The following is a 27,500-nucleotide window of genomic DNA, read 5'->3' on the forward strand; positions in this document are numbered from 1 at the left end:
CTGAGGGAAGAATCATAAGGAATATCTGCAGAATTCATTATTCACTCAACAGGATTAGATGAACAAATAACTCAAATTTTATTTGCCTCAAGAGGACATGGATGTATTAAACATATTTTATTACAATTGCTCTCCTTTGTGAAAGTATATGTTGTGAGATTTCTATTTATTTAGTCCTTCTGAATGTTTCCCTTGTGGAGAATGGAAGTCAAGTGTTTTGCTGTTGGGTTTAATTGTGTGGCTTTATAAGAGAAGATTTAAATAGTATCTCCCTGTGCTGGATCATTGTCTTGCAATGTCAGATCCATAATTACAGATACTGTTGTCAGTATGAGTCATAAACTATCTGTTACATTTGGAATCACGTCAGTGGATTGGCAACATATTAGCAGATGCAAATCTTCACTAGCAAGTTTGCCATTAAATGGGCCACCTCTTACCACTTCCCAACATGTTTTTTATTATTCATTCATGGAATGTGGGCATTTCTGGCCAGGCCAGCATTAACTGTTCATCCCTATTTTCCCTTGGCAAGGTGGTGGTAAGCTGCCTTCTTTATCTGCTGAAGTCCATGTGTGGGTAGACCTACAGTACAATTAGGAAGGAAGTTTTAGGTTTTTCCCCAGTGACACTGAAGGAACAGAGACATTGTTCCAAGTTAGGATAGTGTGTGACTTAGAGGGGAACTTGTGGATCATAGTGTTCAATGCATCTACTGCTACTGTCCTTCTAGAGGGGGCGAGATTGCAAGTTTAGAAGTATGCCCTCAATGTCCAGAGATGGGAGGGAATGCATAGGGAGAGAATGAAGAAATGGCAGTGCATGTTGTCAGCATTTATTTGAGGGAGAACTCTGACCTTTCCTTATTGTTTCCCTTAGAATCTGAACTGGTCTCTATTTCTAGGAAATCATAGGTCTTAGAGTCATAGAGCTATAGAGTCACACAGCACGGAAACAGACACTTTGGTCCAATCTGTCCATGCTGAACATAATCCCAAACTAAACTAGTCCTACCTGCCTGCTCCTGGCCCATATTCCTCCAAACCTTCCCATTCATGTACCTATCCAAATGTTTGTTAAATGTTGCAATTGTACCAACATCCACAGCTTCCTTAGGAAGTTCATTCCATACGCAAACCACCGTCTGTGTAAAAAAACATGGCTCTCATGTCTTTTTTAAATCCCTCTCCTCTCACCTCAAAAATGTGCCCCCTAGTCATGAAATTCTCCCATCCTAGGGAAAAGGTTAGAAGTCACACAACACCAGGTTATAGTCCAACAGGTTTATTTGAAGTCACAAGCTTTTGCAGCATTGCTCCTTCGTCAGCTGGAGTCCTCATCATCTTGAAAGTGAGACCCAGCGAATAAAGCAAACCGTGGAAATAACTGTTTATCAAAAACTCAAAGATGTCGACAGGTTTTGCGACTGCTGAGGATACAAATGCCTCATTTATTGTGGTTTCATGTTAAATTTTAGCATCTCAGTGAAATTATCTCCAGACACTGCAATTTTATTCTTCTGGTCTCCAATTTATAAAATTTATACCATGTTTGTGTGTTGTCGTTGGTGTTGTGTTTTATTATGTTTCTTGGGGTTATTAAGGAGTAAAATTCTTCTTTCTTTCATAGAGCAGAAGCTTGTAATTAGCTCCTTGATTTTGGGTAGCACTGCATTTTAATTGAAATGTGATAGTGTGTGTTGTGAAGAAATAAAAATATTTGTTACGACTGACTGCGAGAAGGTTGAAAAGAGGGAAACTGAATTACCCGTGCACATTTGGTCAGAACAACATGTTCAGGGTGGCTGGTGAAACCATCATGCAGAGTGTTATGTATGTTGGGGGGGAGGGAGTAGTGATGTCGATCTGTAGAAGTACTGCACATATTTCACCTCCAGTGAAGGTAACTAAAAGTCAAATTGTACCAAACCTACCCTTGGGCAAATAAGAAGGCATTAGCAAAGTTGCATGATGTCTACCTCTGCAACAATGGTTGTATTTTGTGACCCCAATAAGTCGTGGATTTAACTGCAGCAGTGTGTATGGATTTGACTGCTTGCCAGAGCTAATGTAATATGGATCAATGTATTAGAATTGAAGTGACGCTGAATACCCTAGAAGCAGGTCCACATATTTCAAAAATAGCTGAACAGTTGTTAGAGTGCTGAACAATCTTCTCAAGCTATGATTCTGCAGCAGGCTTGGAATGAGCACTGGTAATACAAATTGCAAGACAGATTGTAAAGTTATGCAAACTGCACACACGAAGCAACCTTGCAGAGATTTCTTCCTTATCTGCTAAAACTGAGACAGCACTGATTCTTTTAGCTCTCTCCATCTGTCTTGCTCTAGCACTGCTTTTCACTGGTGCTTCTCTCTCCAAGCAAAAACATAACACCCTTCCCTTCAGAAACTCCATTACACCCTGAAATGGTGTCACCCTGCCTTGTGAATGTTTCACCTTTACTTTAATTCTTTATTAAGGGCAATCCGCAATCTTTTTGGATTTGCTGACATGTAGCTGATTGTCACTTGAACTCAGTGTGTTATATTCTACCCAAACTTCAGCTGAGAACTATATAAATATTACCAATCTTGAAAAAGTCGTGTCTTATTGTGAGCAATTACGTCAATGGATTCAGATATTGTTGTAAAGCTGAAAGCCATAAAGTAAAGTGTGAAAGATTTGTAACAGCCAGCAGCACTTGTGATTAGATTAATGGCTTGGAATTATTTCTGTTTATTCATTTTAAAAAACTTATACATTCTTTTGAAATACGTAGGATGTGTTTGTTCCACTTTCTGTCTGGCACTATCATTTGGCATTCTGGGTCAAGAGTAACAGTCGTGGCTTGTAAGTTATCCATGTGTGATAACTGAAAAACATGAAAGATTGACATTGGTTACATAGTCAATAAGGATTAGAATCTCAAGGAATTATTATAATTAATCAACACTGTACATGATGTATTTGGTTTCTGTCTGTCATCTTTCTTCAGGGATGTGTGAATAATTCTTTCAGTATGTTTGTGACTCACTGCTTTGAGTCTTCCTCTGCTTCTGACTGTGTTTCAAAACACCACTGAGGTTCAGGTTTCCAGTTAAAAGCCCACTACTGTGAAATTTCATTCCGGCTCGATGAATTTGTCAGATATCTTGTTTCTTTCTGGGTATGTTTTGTGGGTTACTGAGTTAGAGTATTTTGGTATTTTGCAACTTGAGGTTAATGCCTGTTGAAACACAGGGGTAAATTGCATCAGCTCTCCAAGCATTATTAGTTTTAATCTTTGCTGAACCATAGCTATCCTTAATTGTAATGAAGAAATGTTAGCTCGAAACCATTCCACTGGGGTGGAGACATCTTCCTTAAAGGTAGAATCTGATATGAAAAGTCAAATTGCATCTCAAAAGTCATAACTTTATTTGCACTCTCTCCTGCCTCAATAAACTTAGGGATCTTTTTTCCAAAGTTGGGAAATCGAGGACTAGAGGGCATCAGTTTCAGGTAAGAGGGGAAAGAATAATTGGGAACCTGAGGGGCAACCTTTTTACACAGTGGGTGGTAAACATATGGAATAAGCTTCCAGCAGAAGTGGTTGAGACAGGTACATTAACATTTAAAAGTCATTTGGACAAATACATGGATAGGAAACGTTCTGAAGGAGATGGGCCAAGAGCAAGGAAATGGGGTTAGCATGGATGGATATTTTGGTCGGCATGGACCAGCTTGGGCCAAAGGGCCTATCACTATGATGTAGGCCTCTACGACTCTACACTCAAGCATTGCTGCAGATTCATCTCTGACTCAACGTCTTGCCATCAATTGTCACACTTTTTTTCTATTGTGACTACAGTAGTCCTAATTCTAGTTTTCCTTCTTTTTAGTTGCTGTCCATTGGAGTTAAAGTTTTCTTGCCTTCTGCAGCAAGTTTTGAAACATATGTTTCCTTCTGTGTTACAGTTGTTCTTCCTCATTTAATTGCTGAGATGGTGATTTTTTTTTTCTCTCCAGGGATAACGTATCCCATCTTTTTCCATTCTTGCTATGTCTTTCTCCAAAGAAAGGAAAATTGAGCTGTAAAGAAGTATATCTCTCTGAGTTAATCTATATTCTTTACATTTTTGGATATTTGAGGTCTATTATTTTTGTGAAGCAGTTAAGAGACTGATTGATGTATATGAGTGGGATATGTAAGCACTTATTGAGGGGCTGCTGGTGAGGAAATAGCCTGAAATTCACATTCTGGAATGGAATGGAATCTATCTCAAGAGTAGATAGCTGACTCAATTCAATTAAATGAGCCCTAAGACTCAATTTCTGGTCAGGAATGCAGTTGTGTTTCTTGCAGGTTGATCTTGTCAACTCCAGTGCATCACTGCAGGAGTTCCTCAGGGTAGTACTGTAAGCCCAACCATCATCAGACGTTTTATGAATGAGTTACCCTCAAAACCAAGTGTAGAGATATTAACAGATGATTACACCCTAGTGAGTATCGTTCCCAACTCCTCAGAGAGGAAGCGGTCCATGTAAACATACAGCAAACTGGACAGGATTCAAGTTTGAGCTGCTGAATAATAATTAAGCTGGAAAGGGTTCAGAAGAGATCTATCAGGATGTTGCCGGGCCTGGAAGGTTTGAGTTATAAACAAAGGCTGGGTAGGGTTGGGACCTTTTTCACTGGAGCATAGAAGGTTGAGAGGTGACTTATATTGAGGTTTATAAAATTGTGAGTGGTATATATAAGGTTAATGGTAGGTCCTTTCCCTAGAATGGGGGATTTCAAGACTAGGGGGCACATACTTAAGGTAAGAGGAGAGAGATTTAAAATAGACATGAGGGGCAAAATCTTAACGCAGAGGGAGGTTTGCATGTGGAATGAATTTCCTGAGGATGGTGGATGCAGGAACAGTTACAATGCTTAAAAGCCACCTAGATAAATACATGAATAGGAAAGGTTTGGAGGGAGATGGGCCAGGACTAGGCAGGAAGGATTAGTTTAGTTTGGGATTATGGTCGGCATGGATTGGTAGACCGAAGGGTCTGTTTCTATACTATGTGACTCTGTGACTCAAAGATGTGTGCCAAGGAAAGATTATCTCTGGTAAGAGAGCATCTAACCATTTCTACTTGATGTTCAATGGAGTTGACGTTGTTGAATCATCCACCTACAAAATCATGGGTGTTACCACTTACCAGAAACTTGACTGAACTGAACCAGCCATGTAAGTATTGTGGCTAGAGGAGCAGGTCAGAGGCTGGGAATTCTGCAGTGAGTAATTCACTGCCTAACTCCCCAAATCCAGTTCACCATTTTCAAGGCACATACCAGGGGTGTGACAGAATAATCTTCACTTGCCTGGTTCAGTGCAGCTTCAAAACAGTCAAGGAACTCAACACAATGCACCAAAAAGTAATACCCTTTATGGGCATCCCATCCACCATCAACATTCAGTCCCTCGATCATTGAGAATAGTGGCAACTGTGTGTACCATCCACAGAATGCTTTGCAGCAGCTCTCCATTGCAAAAGACTGCATAAAAGCTATCTTTTTGAATAAGAATTTGTTTGTCTATCACTTTTTCCTCAGAGTTATTTTTTTGTTTATGTGTACTTGGTAAAGTACATCTTACAATTACAAGTTGTTGTACATGTATTTCCTATGTTTTCTTCCTGGTTGACTTGCCCTAATTTTATGCTTCTTTTACGTTGAAGATTTGTTTAGATTGAGTTAGTGCGGTGGCATTGGGTTTAAGGCAAGTCCTATTAAAGTTCGCAGGTTTCTCCAAACAGGTGCAGCACTTGATCTCTTGCCGTTCTTGGTCAAATTGTCTTCGTGCTGACAGTTTTGGCAGAATGTTGCCGTTTACAACCACATATCCAATTTCGCAGAAGTTACAATGTATTTTGGGCTGCCACAAGTAGACGAAATAGCCTTGACATTCCTCTGCTGGTGAAGCTGCAATAAGGGTAAGGATGTTTCCATTGATGTCTACCCTCAGGATCACCCTGACCTGTTGTTTGCTTGAGAGGTGAAGGACACTTCAGAAATTGACAAAATCCCTCAGCCACCTCCAGAGGAAGCTGGCACGATGGAGGAGGAGACAGCAGCAGGTTAAAATGGGTTTTGCCAAGCTGTGTAAAAGCAAAAAAAAAAACACTTAAAAGGGGAAAACATGATAAAAAAGGAAAAGCTGTGATCCAAGTGAGCAGCAAGAAGCAACAGGTGCCCCAAACAGATATCAACGTCTGTTCCTCCTCAGATAAGAACAGCAAGAAAGTTGTCACCATCAAATAACAATGATAAAACAGCATGATGGTAAAGGTGATGATGGGCCCTCAACTAAGAGACACTGGTAATGGTGAAAGGCCCAAAACACGACTTCAGGATACTGGGAACAGCAGTGCAACCAATACACCCCAGCTTCATGTTACTGGAAGCAGTGATGACCCATACTGACCAAAATGTCCATCCATACAAAACCCACTTGTCTGTTCTTGGCCCATATTATTCTAAACCTTTCCTATTCATCTATTTCCCCAAATGCCTTTTAAATGTTGTGAATGTAAAAGTCAGAGTGGAACAATACCACCACCTGAGCATGAGCCAAATCTTCCCAGCTGCAACATCTCCTGGGCAAAGACTACATTCCCAACACCGAACAGGTCCAGTGGCCCTACTGGAGAAAAACAGTTTGTACACACAATGGGCATGGGAGAGTATACCCAGAAACTGCATTGGATGTCAGATTTTGGACCGAGTTAACTTCAATGGGTTAAAGAATTGCAACCATGCATACCGTTAGAGTCATTAAGAGGCTTGAGTTTCCTGATGAATGTCAAAACTGACCCATTTCTCCTGCACATGAGTGAGCTTCCTTTGCTTAGGAGCTACACATGAGTTGGTGATGCCACATGCCACCACACTGATCAAGTGGAAATGATTGCCATTCCATTAGCCTGGGGGAGAAACAGCCATGCTCTTTGAAAGTAAGGAGGTGGACACCTTCTCATGGCAGGGGTGGGTACTGCAGTTGCTGGAGATTAGAGTCAAGATTCGAGTGGTGCTGGAAAACCACAGCAGGTCAGGCAGCATCCAAGGAGCAAGAGAATTGATATTTCAGGCAAAAGCCATTCATCAGGAATCATGATGAAGGGCCTTTGTCCGAAATGTCGATTTTCCTGCTCCTTGGATGCTGCCTGACCTGTTGTGCTTTTCCATCACCACTCGAATCTTGACCTTCTCTTGGTAGATGTAGTATTAAAGAAAAAGCTCTATAAGATTAATTAAGATATATTATTGGGCTCTGAAAGTCAGTCACCGTCCAGACACTTCCACTGCTCATGGTGATGTCATTCTGGGTGTTGGCTTCAGTTGATCATTTATCTGACTTGTCATTCTGAAAGATCTGACAGCAAACTGGATGCCTTGTCCAAACTCCTGATGGTCTGGTAAGAGATATCAAGCTGTGTGACATTTTCAGTTATCCTGTGGAGAGAACACAGCACAGATACACTGGAAATCATTCCTGAATCCATGAGGAAAGATCTTCATCTGCTGGTGGAAAAGGGAGAGGAAGGAGGTTAGAAATTGGTGACCATGCTCACAGCTCAAATTCTTCCCGAGGTCATTGCTCAATTGCTTTCTTAATAAGAATCAACAATAGTTTCATTGTCACCATTAAGATAACTTTTAATTTTGGATTTAGTAATTCCAGTTTCTCCATTTGCTGGAGTGTGATTCATTCCCAACTCCTCAGGACATTAGCAAGGGTCTCTCTGGTTTACTGGTGCCATGACCACTATACCACAGCCTTTCCTTGCATTTATAGTTACAACTTGATGGCTAGTATTATTTTAAGTGCATAATCTTTAAAATGACAATATCTGGCATGCTAACAAAAGAGCAGGAGTAAATGTTTATAACTCTTATATATCTATCATCACATCGTCAATACCTTCCCAAGAATTTATGTGCATGCATGGAAATTATAACTTAATAAGCAGTAATTCTCATTGAATATCAAATTTCATTAAATCCTATTTTACTCAGAAAAGTTAGTCAATGATGGGAGATAATGCTGTATTGATAGTTCAGTATTATATAATAAGAAAGGGGTCTTATTCTGCTGTAAAAGCTCCAAATAACACTAATGTCATCCATTAGCAGCATCCATTTCCACAATTATGCTTCTTACTTAAAAATCTAATAGAACTAAAAATGACTTGCTCATATTATTTTATCAGCACAGTTACTATTTTTCTTCAATATTATTTCCATTAGATTGGAAAGAAAGCAAATGTGTACATATATTAAAATATTAAGCCCCAGTCATTTGTGATGTGAGCTATTTGTTACAGTGTAATGTGCATCATCGCTGAATCAAGACTCATCTGACAGCCAACTATTAGGTCAGCTATTACTTGGTTCACTCAAAACTGACAAGGGCTGCACTTCAGGCTTTAACAGGGATTATTTGCTGCAGTACATGTGTCAGTTAGAGATCTTCTTCATGTTTCTATTGGTCAAGATACTGCTCAAATAACCAATGAGACAAAAAAATTCCGGACAGTGCGCAGGTGGGCATTATTTTACACACTATCGCATAAATTGTTTCTTTATTCCTTATCTAGGTGACTGGTGAAAGAAAACCTGTAAGTAAAAAACTCAATTAAAAACAATGTTTTGGATCTAATACAGTCTCCCAAGTTTATTGGGTTTAAATTGTAATTGGTCACATTGGACCATTAGCATTATCTGGAAGAATAATGGCAGGAAATATGACAAGCACTTCATTGTGCAGTGTCAATAATTGGCAAGCTGCATGAGACAGGAGATAATAGATAGAGTCTGTTATGGATTGAAATATTTCAGGTGTCGGGGCCATTTTACCGCACAGATCAGGGATATATTTGAAGTGGTCTCTATAAGTTGGTGCCCAGTTAAGAGGCTGGTCTCCAAAATTGAGAAACAATGAGAAACAATAAGAGACCGCATTGGAGAGCCCACATCACCTGATGGGTAGTGGCCTCTCTGGGAGAGATGAGCATCACAGATACTGTGAGAATGCAACATGGAGGCACCAACAAAAGTTTGCCTAGAGATTTGCAAATACAGGAGGCCTGCAATTCATAGTATTAGCAGCGAGAAAGGACAACCCGTCCACAGAAAGCTATGGACAAGACTCCTTCCTTTATTACACCAGGAGAATCCTGGTGGTGACTGCACTTGGTTCGAAGTCAATCCTTAATTGATCCTAATCAGCTCCGCCTCCATTGTCCAGCATATGGTTGCTATAGAAAAAAAAAACAGAAATTGCTGGAGAAACTCGGCAGGTCTGGCAGCAGTTAACGTTCTCCTGCAGAAGGATCAATGGACCCAAACTTTAACTCTGCTTTCTCACCACAAATGTTGTCAGACCTGCTGCATTTTTCCAGCAACTTCTGTTGAATTTCCAACATCTGCAGTTCACTTATTTTCTTTTGATATGTGGCTGCTGCTGTTTTGAGCCTATCTCCAGTGAAATCACTCATACGTGGGAACACTTTAGGGACTTGTGAGAAGATTTGTAGCTCGGGTGCTCGTTGTTGTGGTTCTGTTCGCCGAGCTGGGAATTTGTGTTGCAGACGTTTCGTCCCCTGTCTAGGTGACATCCTCAGTACTTGGGAGCCTCTTGTGAAGCGCTTCTGTGATCTTTCCTCCAGCATTTATAGTGGTTTGTCTCTGCCGCTTCCGGTTGTCAGTTCCAGCTGTCAGTTGCAGTGGTCGGTATATTGGGTCCAGATCGATGTGCTTATTGATTGAATCTGTGGATGAGTGCCATGCCTCTAGGAATTCCCTGGCTGTTCTCTGTTTGGCTTGTCCTATAATAGTAGTGTTGTCCCAGTCGAACTCATGTTGCTTGTCATCTGTGTGTGACTACTAAGGATAGCTGGTCGTGTCGTTTCGTGGCTAGTTGGTGTTCATGGATGCGGATCGTTAGCTGTCTTCCTGTTTGTCCTATGTAGTGTTTTGTACAGTCCTTGCATGGGATTTTGTACACTACATTGGTTTTGCTCATGCTGGGTATCGGGTCCTTCGTTCTGGTGAGTTGTTGTCTGAGAGTGGCTGTTGGTTTGTGTGCCGTTATGAGTCCTAGTGGTCGCAGTAGTCTGGCTGTCAGTTCAGAAATGCTCTTGATGTATGGTAGTGTGGTTAGTCCTTTGGGTTGTGACATGTCCTCGTTCCATTGTCTTTCCCTTAGGCATCTGTTGATGAAATTGCGGGGGTATCCGTTTTTGGCGAATACATTGTATAGGTGTTCTTCTTCCTCTTTTTGCAGTTCTGGTGTACTGCAGTGTGTTGTGGCTCTTTTGAATAGTGTCTTGATGCAACTTCTTTTGTTGCACCCCAACACACACAAAAGAAGTTGCATCAAGACACTATTCAAAAGTTGCATCAAGACACTGCAGAAGCGCTTCACAGGAGGCTCCCAAGCACTGAGGATGTCACCTAGACAGGGGACGAAATGTCTGCAACACAAATTCCCAGCTCGGCGAACAGAACCACAACAACCTCCAAATTTGTTTCCAATCATGTCTCTGTAGTGATTCTAACGAGCTCAGCCATGTTGACTTCATAGAGTATATGTTCCCTGATTGGAGTTGTTAACCTGATCCAATCAGGGAGCCCTGGCTGACAGATATAAACAGAAGTATCAGAGGATGTGTTCACTTTGAGAGCTGGCTCTGAGGAAGCCAGACCAGTGGCAAGGACTAAGTATGTGTAAATAAAGGGTGATTTGGTGATGGGATACAGGACCCTATGGAGTAATTTCAGTCTCTAAACCCACTTTAGCTGGGTCATGATGCAGATAAAAGTATCATTTCTCCTTTTCTCTCCATGACTGTTGAGATCATTGGCATGCATTCCATTTTTGTTTTGTCAAAGTCTCAGGGTAATCACTGGAAATCAAAAGATACAATAACATTCTACTGTTATTGTCTATAAAACAGTGAGATAGTTGGTTGCAAGAAATGCTACTCAGCTTCCTTCCGTTGGATTAGGTGCATTAAGCAGCATCGTGGACTTTCTCCTATTTATTCGGTCTCCTGAGGGAAATGAAATAGACAAAGGCGAAACCTCCGAGGGGGAAAAAGCACAGCGTGAAACTCCTCCCTGACACACAGCAACCATTGAGTAAAGCCTCCAGGATATCAATCTAACAGTATAATATGCATGATTATCATCATTTAAGCCAGTCCGGTTGCATTCCAACATTCCCATGCATTTGCACAACTCTATATTTGGTAATCGTGGTATACATGAACACGGTTTTACTTACAATTTACAATCATTTTCAGAATCAGTCACACAATGCTTTGAAAAGAATGAATTAACATAGAATTAATTGAATTAGTGTAAGCTCATGATTGTAAAAATTGTGCATGGACATTTTGAAGCAATGCCGCCTAGGTAACCTTCTCATGAAATACTAGCTTAATTCCAATCATAAAACATCCACTTAAAAGGAATGTTTGTTCAGGCATAAGTTCATTCTCTATACATTCTATAGTGTGTGCTTAATTTGCCAGAGGGTATTCCAATTAAGAGAGGCCTTCACAATACTAATCAGATATATATTGTGTAAGCTATTGGAAATTGGGAACTTGTGGCCCTCCCAGTGTTCCTTTTGGAGTTTGGTTGAATAATTCTCTGTAAGGTTCTGTAGCTACAGCAGGACCTCATTAATTCAGACTTTGTTAAAACAAATCTCTCATTATAATGATTTTTTTTTGAGGACAGAGTGTCATTGTGAATAAGCATGCTGCACTTTCACCTCAGGGACCTGGATTTGAATCTACTCAAGACTAAAAAGATGGAAGTTACCTCCAATTGTTAACTGTAAGAGCCCTGCATTCAGTAACTTTGGGCAGTGTCAAGCCATCTTCTGATGAAAATGGGACCACATAAAAATATCCCACAATTTAGAATAAACAGGCTATTAAGATGGTTGATGTGGAGCATGGAAATGTTTCATTGCAACCAGGATAAGGAGCTAAATCGGGCAGAATTTTAAATTGGATCTGCTAGCCTACCCCTAATCTGGTAATACTGGCATTACCTGTACTTACAAAGACAAGGAATATAAATCTTTCCACCCATGACTGTGTACAATCCATTTCACTAAAAAGAAGCCCAAACCTTGATGACAGTAGCAATATTTGGCTAGGCTAATCACAATTGTTCACAGGAGAAAATGTCCAGAGTATCATTGTTGTTGATGATATGCTAAACCAAAGCAATAGCTGTCCTCATAGACATATGTAAAAGATCACAGTACACTTTTGGAAGAAGGGTAATTCTGCCTGACTGATGGTTATGCCTCAATCAACCCTTATAAAACTGTTCAATAACCTCATTGCTGGTTGTGTGGCTGGGATCTTGCTCTGGACAAATTGTCTCCTGCAATTCCACACATTACAGCAATAACTGTACTTCAGACTTCGATAATTAATTGCCTATAAAATGCTTTGAGATAATCTGACATTGTGAACAGTGCTATGTGAATGCCAGTTCTTGCTTTAATTTCTTTCATGATAAACTTGGAGGGATTTATCAATTATTTCCCAGAAAATGTTAACTTTTCCATACACTGCAGTGGTATTGATTTACAATGTAAAAACCATCTAAAAAAATCTGCAACTGTATGTTTGTGGTCTCGGTAACAGGGAACAAGCTATTTTGCTGCAGAAGAGGTATTTAAATTTGTGTTAGTATCTGAAACCGAAATTTATAATTTCATGGAACATCACTGCAACATTTTGGGATAGGACATGTGAATAATTTGAGATATCACAGCTAGTAAGTGGAGCATGTTTGGAAACAAAGTTCTCCATCATTCCAAAGTTGAATATAGTTGTTTAAAAAAAAGCAAAGAACCAGATGTGAGCACAAAGTGATTGGAGTGTCATCAAATTGCAATTGGTTCACTGATGTACTTTAAGGATGGCAATTTACTGTCTCCACTCAGTACAACTTAAAAGGGATTTCAGTTCCGAACTAGCATGGCGAACAGTTTACTCGCTCTTTGAGGTTAAAATTCGAATTAGGTTTTATTGTCATGTATACTCAAGTACGGGAAGACAGTGAAACATTTACAATGTCACTTCTCATGGTGCCATCTTAGATAGAGAGTATGTAGGCACAAATCTTCAATATGAAAAGAGAAATAAAGAAGAAAAATGTTATATTACCTTACAGTGATACATAGTATAAGTTAAAAATAGGATACACAGTTAGAAGGGTAAACATTAGAGTCAGATAAAGGTAGAAGACAGAGGATGGTGGAGGGTTGTTTTTCAGTTTGGAGGCCTGTGACCAGTGGAGTGCCACAAAGATCGGTCCTGGGTCCCCTACTTTTCATCATTTATATAAATGATTTGGTTGTGAGCTTAAGAGGCATAGATGGTAAGTTTGCAGATGACACCAAAATGAGAGGTGTAGTGGACAGCGAAGAAGGTTACCTCAGACTACAGTGGGATTTTGATCAGATGAGTCATTGGTCTGAGGAGTAGCAGATGGAGTTTTATTTAGATAAATGCGGGGTGCTGCATTTTGGGAAAACAAATCTTAGCAGGACTTATACACTTAATGATAAGGTTCTCGGGAGTGTTGCTGAACAAAGAGACCTTGGAGTGCAGGTTCATAGCTCCTTGAAATACAGTCGCAGATAGATAGGATAGTGAAGAAGGCGTTTAGTATGCTTTCCTTTATTGGTCAGAGTATTGAGTACAGGAGTTGGGAGGTCATGTTGCGGCTGTACAGGACATTGGTTAGGCCACTGTTGGAATATTGCTTGCAATTCTGGTTTCCTTCCTATCGGAAAGATGTTGTGAAACTTGAAAGGGTTCAGAAAAGATTTACAAGGATGTTGCCAGGGTTGGAGGATTTGAGCTACAGGGAGAGGTTGGATAGGCTAGGGCTGTTTTCCCTGGAGCATCGGAGGCTGAGGGGTGACCTTATAGAGGGTTTTAAAATCATGAGGGGCATGGATTGGGTAAATAGACAAGGTCTTTTCCCTGGGGTGGGGGAGTCCAGAACTAGAGGGCATAGGTTTAGGGTGAGAGGGTAAAGATATAAAAGAGACCTACGGGGCAACTTTTTCATTCAGAGGTTGGTGCATGTGTGGAATGGGCTGCCAGAGGAAGTGGTGGAGGCTGGTACAATTGCAACATTTAAAAGGCATCTGGATGAGTGTATGAATAGGAAGGTGGGATATGGGCCGAGTGCTGGCAGGTGGGACTAGATTGGGTTGGGATATCTGGTCGGCATGGACGAGTTGCACCAAAGGGTCAGTTTCCATGCTGTACATCTCTATGACTCTATGCATAGTTGATCAGTGCAGGGGGCTTCCACATGTATTCTGACCGGCCTCACAAGCCGCTGACTGCCTGCGCTGATCCCCAGTCCAACAACTGTTCCTGCTCTGCTCCATGCCTGCAACCCACTCCATCCCGGCTCTCAGCCACTCCGCATCATTCCATGTCTCCAACCATGTCATACATCCTGCCACATGACTACCACATCAATTTAATAAGGCAATCTATAGCCACATCCTGAGAGCAACTAGGGATGGACAACAAATGCCAGACTTGCTAGAAATGCTCATATCCCAACACTGAATCTGAAAACATAACAAAAATGCCCACAATATCCTTTCTCTGAAATGGCCTTTGAACAATCTTGAGCTTTTAGTTGCAGACACTGGGTCATGCAGTCACTTATTTTCCATTCATTTACTTCACACATGAACTAGGCTCAATACCCAGAGAGAGACACTCGGCAAATATGACTTCCCTTGAGAAATCCAGAACACAAAGTTGCTTCACATGATTTTTTGTTTAAATAGGACGGTAGAAAGTGCATCTTACATAAAAGTACTGACATCATAGTGCCATTAAAGCTGAAAGGTTTATGTTCAATTTCTCAAATTTAGTTTGTGTCCCTTGTGCCCTGCTTCTGAAGATTTCAGTTTTAAGTGAGGCAGTTGGTTACATTTGGTGCACATCCTGCATGATATTATTATTCCTTTTCATTTCATTAACCCTGGCAAGTCTTGGGCTATGGACAGAGGAATCTCAACTTGTTGACTTGTCTTATGTGTACCTTTTCGGATTCCAGTCACACTGAACAAAATCTTTGTCCAGTTTATAGCTAAACTCTAAACTACTTGTGGAAAGCATCCTGCGAGCAAACAGGGATGTGACTAAATTAGCTTGATAATGTCATAAATTATAATTACCAATGAGATTATAGGTGATGTCTTCAAGTGGTACCTGATTTTGTGAGGATTTTCTTTGTGTAGTTATGTTGCCACAAATCCATATTACAATACTGACATACAAGGCTTAATATATTAAGTGGTGGAGGTTTAACCACTAAGACATCTTTGGCAGAAGAGACACATAATTGAGTAAAGTAAGTAGTTTATCATATACTAAGGTAGTGAGATACATTAGCTTAAGACTGGTTAACTAATATTACATTTGGTAAAAGACATTACTGCCAGCATGACATGTTTGTGAACAGTAAATGTAGGATTAATCAACTGGAATAAATACAACAGACAAGACTTCCTCCTCCCAGAGATAATCAAATAAGGATGTAAAGCTTCTGTCCTCAACTTTTTTTTGGGAAGTTTTCTGTATTTTAGATTGTGAAAACATTCAAAAATATTTAAATTGTCAGGATATTATTTCAAATAATATTAAAACTGGTTTTGAGTTGTTTGAAGACTGAAAACACTGGTTAAATTGTAATTTCTTTAAATGAATTTTGGATATTGATGTAAAGAATCAACAGTGGCATTTCGGTCTCCTTCGTTGTGGGGCTCCTGTTCTGTGCAATAATAAGGACAAATCTTGCTATTTCTGCCTCTCTCCCAACTGAATGGCACCCTCTTTTAAAAAATTAAAACAACACCATAGAGTTTTTGCTCCTTTAAGAATTTTAGTGGCACAATAAAAAATTGTTTAAACTTCAAGACTATTCTCAAAAATATAAACTCTTCTGCCTTTGATTATTTGGCTCTAATAAGATGAATTAAATTGTTGACTTAACAAATTCTTAAAAGAATGACCTTGTTTTAGATGACTCATCCTGCAACTTATGGTGACCTTTTACAATGAGAACAATGGTGCTTTTATAAATGTATCAATGTTTTAACTTTGTTTCAACCTCTAAGGTCAGAATTCTATGCTAAGTGTATTTTTACGCTTTCTCTTAGGGACTGAACTTCTAGAATCTGCCACTTGCTTTTTGACACCTGATCGACTCAGAGTTTGCCCTTCTTGCTGTAATGGAACTCCTTTTGGTCTTGCACAACTTTAAATACTCTGTCTCCCTGTCTCATCCCCTTCCAACCACTGTGCCCCCGCCTCACAGCAAACCCCAAAACCAACTATGGCTGATATAAACATGTTCAGAAAGTCTGTTGTTTTGCTACTATGGTCCTTCCAGCAATGACTGGCAAAATACAGTTCAGCAGCTGCAGGAGATGACTGGATCTGAGCTCCTTTCCAAAAGCTGATGAATTATTAAAGAGGCATTCACCTTTTTATTAACTAGAATTTGTAGCTTCTCCTTTCCCTTCAGATGGTAACAACTACAAGGTCATATGATGCTGGGTTTTGGTCCAACAGATTCATTTAGAATCACAAGCTTTCATAGCACTACTCCTTCGTCAAGTGAAGGACAGATACTTACACTGCTGATAATCTCTTCAGTCTAGAAGCAGCTCACCATTGGCACCATGTTGTAAATTATGTCTTTAGCTGATACCTGTTTCAAAGAACACAAGCATGAAAGTGAAGGCAAATTCAGCAACCAGAAGGAAGCTGGTTAACTCTAAACATGGACCTGACGAAGAACTCAACAATTGCTCTTTGCCTGCATTACTCAGCAGCTGAAACTGGGAAATTATCATCAAGCCAAGGATTTGGATCTCATTCTCAATGTAGCTTGCCGAGCTATTATTCGGTTCCTGAAACTGACAAAATTGGATGATCTATGTCTGTTGGCTGTTTTGTTTTTACTCCTCTGTGTCACAAGAAGGTAAATTACATCAACAATAGAATTGACAAAGTAGACAAGTGCCCTTCATCATCATCCCTCCAAAAGGAGCTAAAATGCACAGTATAGTTTCGGGACAGCTTCCTGCATACTTCAGCAGCTCCACATTGCAATCCCCACAGCCACAGCCCTGCTGGTTGGTCAAGCTATCTACTGATGAGGTTGTGAGCTGTGTCATAACTAAGAGGAATCTTTCCCACATGGTCTGTTCCGTTGTATCTCTATCATCTTGGGACTGGTGTTGGTGGGTACAAGGTCCCTGTGGAGAAGTGAGTTACAGCGAAATGAATTCTGTAAACCATGACCATCGATGGGAATCCCCAACAATAAATCATCTCCTAGGATGCCTTCTATTATCAAACATCACAACCTTCAAAATTTGAAATCTCAAGCCAAAGGCTGTGTGGAATTGTTTTGAGGAAATGGCACATCAAGATGAAAAAGAAGATGCTGTTGCACCAAACACCAGTTCCCACTTCCCAGAATCTCCACAACTAATTTTGGGAATGCAATTGCCTAGTGATATTATCACTGGACTGTTAATCCAAGTAATATTTTGGGGACCTAAGTTCAAATCCTACCACGGCAGATGGTAGAATTTGAATTCAATAAAAATCTGGAATTAAGAATCTAATGATGACCAATGTTGATTGTTGGAGCAATCCATTTGGTTCATTAAGGCCCTTTAGGGAAGGAAACAGTCATCCTTACCTGGTCTAGTCTACAGGTGACTCCAGACAGCAATGTTGTTGACCCTCAACTGCCCTCTGGGCAATTATGGTTGGCCAATAAATGCTGACCTAGCCAGCATCACCCTCATCCTGTGAATGAATTAAATAAATAAACTTTGCCATACATACCCTAGGCTGGCTAGTTTCAATACGTTTTGCCCTGGTGGATTTTCACATACGGAGATGTGTAACTCTTGCCTCAGTGTCTACTGTCTTTTATCATTCTTTTCTCGAGTTGAACTTAAACTCTGAGCTTAAGCAAAGCTCAATGTTTTAAATCAGAGTCTTCAGTGAGTACTTACATCTTCACTTTACTGAAGAAGCAGAGAATTAAATATTAATATTTGTAACATGTTCATGTCAAAAATAAGGCCAAACTCTAAAGTATGGATATTTATGGATACATATTCATTTATCTGATGCAGCTGTATATCAGATGAGCAGAATATCATTAAAGTTACAGCATTTGCAGTCACAGTAAGAGAATTCTAATCATAAAATATAGATAACTGCACGTAACTTTATCTCTTTGATTATGTAACTATTCATTAATTCACATCAGATGGAATCCATTTATCCACTTTACAAGCATGAACCCAAGTTCACATTTGACCATAGTATAACCTGGACTGCATTAATCCTCACAATGCAATTACACGCCAGGTCTAAGGCTTGTTACAATTTTTATCATACTGCCCATCATGCCATTCAGCATGTCCCTTGCTAGACAATCTAATGTCATAAATTCTCTCCAGGTTTACTCTCTCAAGGAAAACTTTGCAAAGTTTCTTCTGACTTTTTTCTGAAAGTTAAACAAAACAAAGTTTAACACAGGTCTGCCATTAAATTGGAGTTTGTACATTTGGCATTCATGACATGTCATTTCCACATTCTACAAAGTTCAAAAATGTCCCATTCCAAATCCCATTTTGTCACTTCTCACTATACTTACCCATAAACCTTCAATTCCAAAACAGTGTTTTCTTCATCAATGCTTTTTGCAAGGTGTTAATCGAAAAACATAGGTTGTGTCAATGAAATGTATTTCACATGTTTACTACCCTGTTGTATATGAAAGCTTCTAATTTTAAGGTTCAAAGCACATAGAACATCAGTTGAGTTGACACTTCAGTTTTGATTTGAAATATTGCTGCATTATTAGAAGTTTAATGTTTTTATTAACAGAGGCCTCATCTTTCAGCTAAATGGTATACAAAAGATCTCACACCAAAGTTTGAAGGAGTGCAGAAGAAACGCTATTGGCTTTATAAGCAACTCCACCAAAAGCAAAGGGCTGGATCTTACTTCATTTGGCTAAGTGTCAATTTCATCGCTTTTCATACAGTTTCATGAGGTCCTGGGGGATGGACTACTGCAAATGAGGGACAACCTTGTCCCCCAGGAACCACAGAGAAAGCCACATCATCAGACCTTGCCAGCCTGGTTAGAAATTGCTGCCCAGGTTAATGCAATCACAGCCATTTAAAGGAATGACTAGCAGTGAAGGAAGTCAAGATAAGTGCCAGTATCTTCCCTCCGCTGTCTCACACACGTTCGTATAGTACTACTGTACCCACCTCCCCCCCAAAAAAGCTTATTCTCTACCACTCTCATTATTACAAGCAACAAATCCCATCACTTGTTGTCACCCACACCCTGCTAATCTGTCTACGCTGCCCACTTACTCATTCAGGACACCTCACCACGTTTCCACCCATCAGCACCTGCACTAACCGTCATCTCACCCTCTTTCACCTCACTCAATTCCTCCTTTTGTCTTATTCCAGGAGAAAGTAGCCCACAACAGGGTAAAAGGAGCCAAGGCAGCTGCTGGGCTGCCCAACGTTCAGGAGGTCCACTCCCATGAGGAGAGGATCCTGACCCTGACCTCCCTGATTGGGAGACTGACCATGTTCAAGCCTCTGGACTGATGTTGGCTGCTCTTGACTGACTGTCCCTGAGAGAAGGTTGTCTCTCTTGACTTGTTTGAGGCCTGCTGACAACAATTATAGCTTCCTGGCTTTGTCTCTACCCAAAACACAAGGAACAACAGAAGCACAGTGAGCCTGGTATCTTTGGTGGGGGGTGAGGGAATGCAAGTGACAAGGCAAGGATAGGTAGGCTCAAAATCAGTGAGCCCTGAAAGGGCGAATTAGTAGCCCTGAGATGCAGCTTGGTCCTATATGTGGGTCACGAATGTGGTGCTCTTCATCAGGGCTTATGCCTGAAATGTTGATCCTCCTGCTCCTCAGATGCTGCCTGACCTCCTGTGCTTTTTCAGCACCACACTCTTGACTCTGATCTCCAACATCTGCAATCCTCACTTTCTTCTGGTCCTATATGTGGGTTGGGTACCTATCCCTGTACACGAAGTGTCCTTGCAAGATAATTTCAATGCTGGTTGCCAGTGTGTCCTGAAGTCAGCTTTAGAACACAGAAACATCTTGCAGGTAGCTCAGAGTGGTGCCAGGAAGGTCTGACGAGGCTGGCAAGCATTAAGTGCCAGCCTCTGTGGACGGAAGGGGTGAGTGCAACTGGCGTCCAAGATGGCGGTCCAGAGGAGGAAGTGGCTCCGACTGTCTATCGGGAATCCTGGGCATCTCGTTTCTGCCTGGTGGGTGACTGGAAAGGAAGCTACATACTGATGAGATGAGATGTGCAGTTAATGAGGCCGTTAACAAGCAATAATCCTCATTAATTGCCATCTCGCTGCTGCCTAAAAAGAATCTCATCTCAATATTCAAAACTTCATTGGAAAATGCGACCAGTCATTCCCAAAGTTGAGAAAGGCCTCGCTGGTCTTTTCACATGATGCTCCCAGACATCTTGCCATAGTCCAGGTCATTCAAGCCGCTGTAAGCTTCTGCCCAAATCTTCTAATATTCATTTAGGCATTGTGTACCGGACCTGTTATTGCTTATAGGTCTTCGCAGTTATCCACATAACAACAGTGACTGCACTCCAAAGAAAGTTATGAAATATTATGGGACATGCCCAAGATACGATAATGCAAAAATGCAAGTTTCTTTTGTTACATAAGTTGTGTCTTGAGTTTGTATTCATTCTTCAAACTTGCCTTCACAGAACAAGAGTGTGGCAGCATGTGCAATATTAAATCCTACCGTTTTAAAACTTTGCATTGAAAATATTTCTGTAGCAAAAATAAATTTGGATCTGTGAACCTTGCTTCATAACTTAAAGCTGAAATCACTCCTACTGTGTTCGCTTCAATCTTCTTAATGATATTCCACTGTATTTTCACAGCCAGCTTTGTTTTTGGATCTGTAAATAACCTTTCATATCTGGAAATGAGGCATGTAAAACAAGTGGGATGCTTCACCTTAAGTGGCCTTTGTAAGCACTTTGATTGCAGTGTTTGAAATTGCTGTGCTATGACTGGTTGAATATTGCACTTTTAAACTCAATTAATAAAAACAACCGATGCTCACTTAACACCTGCTTGTCATGAGATGATTTATCATGCATCATGGTCTCACTAGCAACAACACAGTAGTCTCCAAGTGTTCAGCCTTTTACTGTTTGTGTCAATAAAGAATTGACTGAAGGAAGCCAACTGCCCATTGTAAGGGTATGAAATGAGGTATGAAATGCAGTCGATTATCAGGCTCCAGAGAGAAAATTTGTTATTTTCATAAAAAGTGAAGAAAAATTTAATAAAATTTCCAGTCAGCAAATGTGAAACTGTTTGCGATAGCTTTTCATTTGGTTTAACAGTATAAAATAGATTCAAGTAAGTTTGGGTGCTGTGGTGGTGGCTCAATGGTTAGCACCACTGCCACCTAACACCAGGGAACGAGGTTCAATTCCAGCCTCTGGCAACTATCCATGTGGGGTTTCACATTCTCCCTGTGTCTGGATGCTCTGGTTTCTTCCCACAGTCACAAAGATGGGCAAGTTAGGCGGATTGGTCTTGCTAAATTGCCAATAGTGTCCAGGCTGGGTGGATGAGCCATGGGGAATACAGGATTATAGGGTCTGGGTGGGATGTTCTTAGGAGGGCTGGTGTGGACTTCCATACTATAGGGATTCTATGTGTTGGTAGCCTAATGTATATATCCTTTTACTTTTATTGAAGCAAATGTAAATAAATCTTAAGTCTACTGCAATACTTGTTAATTTGATATCATCCTGTCTTAAACTTTAGTGAGAAATAAAATTCTACTCCCTTTTTATGCTCTCAGCACCTCATTTCACTTCCTTGTTTAGCATTCCTTTAATGTTAATGCTTTTATGCAGCACAGTTTATTGAGCAAAACATGCAACAATGGGCATTCTCATTCAAAGGCTGAAGCTGCAATCAAATGGTTATAATTGACTTTTAGGGAAGAAATTTGTCTTGGGTGCTATCTGATTGGTCATCCGTTATACATGGTGCTTGTTATTCAGTTCTGTTGACTGCAGAGAAATAGAATAATCCTGCTGCCTAAGATGAATTTCTAACCCTTACTCTTTTAATGCCAGAAACTGAGCTCAGGAGATTGAACAAGACTGATCTAAAGTTGTAACTTGCAAGGAACATTTCCCAGCGCATTTCAACCAATCGTGCATTACTACTTAAAGCTAAAAGAAACTTACAGGAATCCAATCTGTCCTCCATCAAAGTTGATTAGGGGGTTTCTTGCATGATTTCTGACCAATAGAAGTACAGAGTTCTATGCGAATGAATGGAGTTGCTTTTGAATGCAAGCTACTGCACTCCATGATTTCTCTTAGTGAAGTTAAAAATCACACAACGCCAGGTTAGAGTCCAACAGGTTTAATTGGAAACACTAGCTTTCAGAGCGGCACTCCTTCCTCAGGCAGTTGGGACAACCACCTGATGAAGGCGCAGCACTCCGAAAGCTAGTGCTTCCAATTAAACCTGTTGGACTCTAACCTGGCGTTGTGTGATTTTTAACTTTGCAAACCCCAGTCCAACACCGGCATCTCCATATCATCTCTCTTAGTGAAGTAATCCTGGGGGGTGTTGATATTTAAAGTGGTAGGTCTCCCTTAGAGGGAAAACAAGAAATTAAACTGAGGATCTTGATCTCAATCATGGGTGAAAGTATTGCTTGCCTAACTGGAGCCAAAAGTACCAAAATAAACCATTCCATTGCTAAGTTGTTCCCTTGGCAGCGTTTGGGTGCACAGGAAATCTTACATGCAGTTTCCTTTTGGAAGCTTTTGAATAGTGAATTTTGGACTGTGAAGGACAGAGAGAATGTGGAATTTGGGATTTTTCTTCCACTCTCTTTTGTATTTAACTTCCACCTTATAAATGGGCCATTTTATCATTGCACACTATTGCACCTACTTGATCCAGCTGAGGTGAAAGACTCACCATACGTGAAGGAAGGGTGGTGGAAGAAGCCTTGAATATAATTAACTACTGGTGGGGTTTGTGGATATACATGATGCTGTTCTCTTATATGACACGTCACAATCTTAATAGCTCTATGTGTTGTTGATTCAGTTACTGTCTTTCTAAATTAAAGATGATGCACGCTACAGTTTTTAACAAGATGAAAGCAATGTCTCATTTATCAGAGTTTATCTCTTGTACTCTACTATAATTTGACTGCAATACCATGTATCTCTTGTGTCCCTTGTAGACTTAACAATTAACTAGGTGTCAGGCCAACGTCTGTGTTGTGCTGGTGAATAGTCCTCATTATTTTTTAACTTCCTTTGATACATAGTTATAATATTTCATTCAGTGCCAGAGCTCTGAGTGGTGAGAGAGCAAAGATTTGGCTTTGGCAGTCTCCTTAGCTGTCAGACATTAAAAAAAATGTTTTCTATGATTAATAGATCAATTTGTACGAAACCATTACTTTTTCAGTATTATTGTAAGACGTGTTTTATTTATTATTTGAGAAGTATTTTAAATTAATCCTGTAAATCCATGCTTTTAGTTCTTAATTTCAGACTATACATGTTAGGTTCCTATACAGCATTACAACATGACATATGGGAGTGGCAATTCAAGCGGAAGCACTCTCCAGTCCCTTGCAATTAATTAGTTAATTAAATGACATTGGCTTATGCTAAAGCTCTGGTTCCTTGTACTGCAGCTGCCTGTATGACGTGACACAACTCTATGGGAGTCCTCTAATTCAAAGGAACTAGAACAATTAGATCACATTCTCCCTAATCTCACTAATCTGCTGTACTCCAGTTTTATAATCAGACAAATCTTTAATCAATTATGTCATCCCCCTCCCACTTGTAAAAAGCTACATTAAAATAGGGATTTTCTTTTTAATGAAAAGCCATTTTATATCTGCGAGCCTTGTCATACTATGTGTAAATACAATGGAACTCTTTACCATCCTGCTTGTCATTTGATTCCAGTGTAATGCTTAGAGTGCCAGATGCTGGTTTTTGGTCATCCAAATTATCCTTCATTCATCAAAGGCATTGCTTCATCTGGCTAATGTGATGACAGCCCGCTGTAAGTTTATGGCTCCCTACCAATTCAAACTTTTTAAGTCTCTCAGAAAATTGTTAGAAAAACAAAGAAAAAAGTAACAAAAGTCAAGATCCATAAAGTTTGCTGATTACAAATCACTTTGCTTAATAGAAAATTGGAGCCTAAGAACTTTGGATTAGTAACTAGCTAGTGCTAGAGATGGGATGGGGGGAAGAAAATGGGAACAAAGGCTTCCTATGGCTGAGGAATTTTGACAGCCCCTAAAAACCTGTAACACTTTTGTCCACTTAATTGACCACTTTGTGCCAAGAAGTTTCAGTGATCTGTGTTGATCTTTGACCCCGATTTCTGCATTTACTGCCTGGCACTGTATGCCAAGATGGTATTACTGTTCATTAAAACAGACTTCACAATCTGAACTGAACAGCAAAATTCATGATATGACTTGGAGATGCCAGTGTGACTGGGGTGTACAAAGTTAAAAACCAGACAATACCAGGTTATAGTCCAATAGGTGTATTTGGAAGCACTAGCTTTCAGAGCGCTGCTCATTCATGGTACTTTCCTTCTCAAAAATTCCTCCCTTTTTCTCCTGAAGGATTTCACAAAGGGTTTCATGGCTCTGTAGCCTGATACGCCTGATTGAAAAAGTCATTTTCTTAATAGATTGTGAGTTTTGACAGACTGTTCACCAGGAAAGCATTATGGCTGAACTTAGTTTCATCTTCCTGAATGTTTAAATCTCTATTTTCCAGCAAGGGTAGCTGGATAGAGATCAAGACAAGAACCCTTCTACTTTTTTTTCTATCCTTAATTGAAAGAGCACTTAGGTCAACTGTAACATCCTCATGTTGCCCTTCCTGAGGTCAGTTAGCATCAGATCTGGGCTACCAGTGTGACCCTGATGCAGCTCAATGACTTTGAATGTAACAAGCTAATTCCCGCCTGTAAAACCGACATTTGATCAGATTGTCTTGAGCTGTGTTTAATGGCTTGTTACTGAGTTGGACACAAATCATTACCCAGCATTTACTGTTTTGTGGCTGCAGCCCATTAGAAAGTTGAGGCAAACAATGATTTCTTTAACTGCACAATTTTGATAACACCTGTCAAATCATGTTTTTTCTCAAATTTAGTGTTTCATAAATGGACTGAAATAAATGATGTGATCAAAGAGGTAGACAGGTATACAACATAAACATGTAAATGGAAATTAAAATCCTTAGAGATATAAAATAAGGAGTTGGCTGAAAATTACTTGTAGGTAAAAACAATGACTGCAGATGCTGGAAACCAGATTCTGGATCAGTGGTGCTGGAAGAGCACAACAATTCAGGCAGCATCCGACGAGCAGCAAAATCGACGTTTCGGGCAAAAGCCCTTCATCAGGAATAAAGGCAGAGAGCCTGAAGCGTGGAGAGATGAGCTGGAGGAGGGGACCCCCACCCGAAACGTCGATTTTGCTGCTCGTCGGATGCTGCCTGAATTGCTGTGCTCTTCCAGCTCCACTGATCCATGAAAATTACTTGTGTTACAGTTTAGTGCGAAGTAAAAAATTACTTTTATGGCCAATACATAGCAGTGATTGTTTGCAATATAAATTTGTTCAATAGTTGATTGGATTTTAATGTAATTTCTCTTCATTCTAAAGCAAAAACAGTAAAAGCCTTGATTCAGTTCTTACTTCTCAACACAATGTAAAGTGATATAAAAACAGCTAGATGATAAAACCAAAACCGTTCTAATAGATTTTCTACCTGGCTGGTAGTCACATGCTTACAACAATCAATGTAATGCAAGCTGCCAGTTGCATTGTTAAATATCACACAACACCAGGTTATGGTCCAACAGGTTTATTTGGAAGGACTAGCTTTCAGAGCACCGCTCCTTCATCAGGTGATTGCATTGTAATCATTCAGTGCAAAAAATCACAAGACAAAAAGTTTCCAAGTTCAATTGCCTGCCCTGAGATGGGTGGTACAAGGGAGCAAAACAGTCATGTATGTGTGTCACCATGAAGACTACCATATGGATTCCCGAAGGTGACTCTTTAGTCTAACTTCATAGATATTTTTTTTAAAAAAAAGTCTCTCTGATGCAAGGTAAAAGGAGGGCCATCATCAAAGGAATCGTAAAACCCAAATGCGTCATTGCATTAGGCGGAGAATGGCAATGAATGAAAATCAAATTTTCATTTTTAGTGTGTCATATTCTAGTTGCCAAGAAATCGTTAGGGCAATTAAATAATTGGGTACATACAAGCCCTTGCATGTATGAGTTAGTTAATGAACAATAATAGACAAGTAATGGACTTACTGTCTGGCTTCGGTTCTTTCTCTTATTTTAAATGGAGACACGTCTGTGTGTATTGTACTATTAATTTGGTGCCTTTGTGCAGTCAGACTTGCTATGTGGTCTGGATATCTTGTGAATACCAAAAAAATCCATCCATCATTAATCAGCCGCCACTCGAGTAATTAATGGACTGGCCAACTAACCACAGATATCTGTTAATTGTTGCAGCCACAGGAATATAAATGTGCGTGGGAGGTGTTTTAAGAAATGTTCACGTCAGGGGCGTGACCAATTACAGGCTGTCATAGACGATTAGACATAAAAGTCTTTGTGTGTTTACAATGAAATAGCAGCACCTATTGGAACAATGGATTTACATTTTTATAGGCAATGTAAAACAAGGAGCTGTCTGGCTTCACTGAAATTGCATAGTGTATCCCTAATGTGTCTAGCAGCAGTTGTAATTTGGCTATGGGAGAAATCGTGAGACAATGAAAGGAGTAGCAGCCAACAGGAAAATGCATGACAAAAGGCACACCCCCTAGGAGAAAATGATAAATAACTTGCCAGCTTTTCTATGATGGGAATATCTCTGCTATATTCATATGCTAACACTTCCAGTCTCTTTCAGACCATTTGCTGTGCTGCTTTTATAATCGATGCTGCACTGTGTAGCCTAATAATTCCCTTCGTTATGCGCATTAATTATAAAGGGTTGCGGCTTACCGATGTATCACATTTTTGGCACAGTTTGCACTCTAGATTGATGTCTATTGGTTCTATAATCTCTGCAATATTTTAATGCACTGTGTATGTGCTTATTAGAATGGTTAGTCTCTGTGTTCTTGGCGATTTGAAAATTGGCAATCTGATATCAATAAAATCCACTAGGTAACCAGCTGCAGGAAGTAAGTGGATTCTAACAGAC

The 27,500-nt window shown here is 40.0% G+C and overlaps 2 long non-coding RNA genes across 2 annotated transcripts in view; one reads left to right on the plus strand and one right to left on the minus strand.

Annotated features, from left to right (window-relative positions):
- Window positions 1-27,500, plus strand: part of LOC148149707 (uncharacterized) — a 340,804-nt gene that overhangs the window by 179,797 nt on the left and 133,507 nt on the right. The window lies entirely within an intron of this gene.
- LOC148149708 (uncharacterized) lies at window positions 2,819-26,685 on the minus strand. The gene is made up of 3 exons (XR_015757324.1): window positions 26,594-26,685; window positions 16,745-16,819; window positions 2,819-2,875 (listed from the first exon to the last, which is right to left on the minus strand). It is a non-coding gene; the product is annotated as an uncharacterized LOC148149708 (long non-coding RNA).

The sequence above is a fragment of the Chiloscyllium plagiosum genome, unplaced genomic scaffold (assembly GCF_037043375.1).
Source record: "Chiloscyllium plagiosum isolate Xiang-an unplaced genomic scaffold, Cpla_swu_hap1 HiC_scaffold_6, whole genome shotgun sequence".
Taxonomy (NCBI): Eukaryota; Metazoa; Chordata; class Chondrichthyes; order Orectolobiformes; family Hemiscylliidae; genus Chiloscyllium; species Chiloscyllium plagiosum.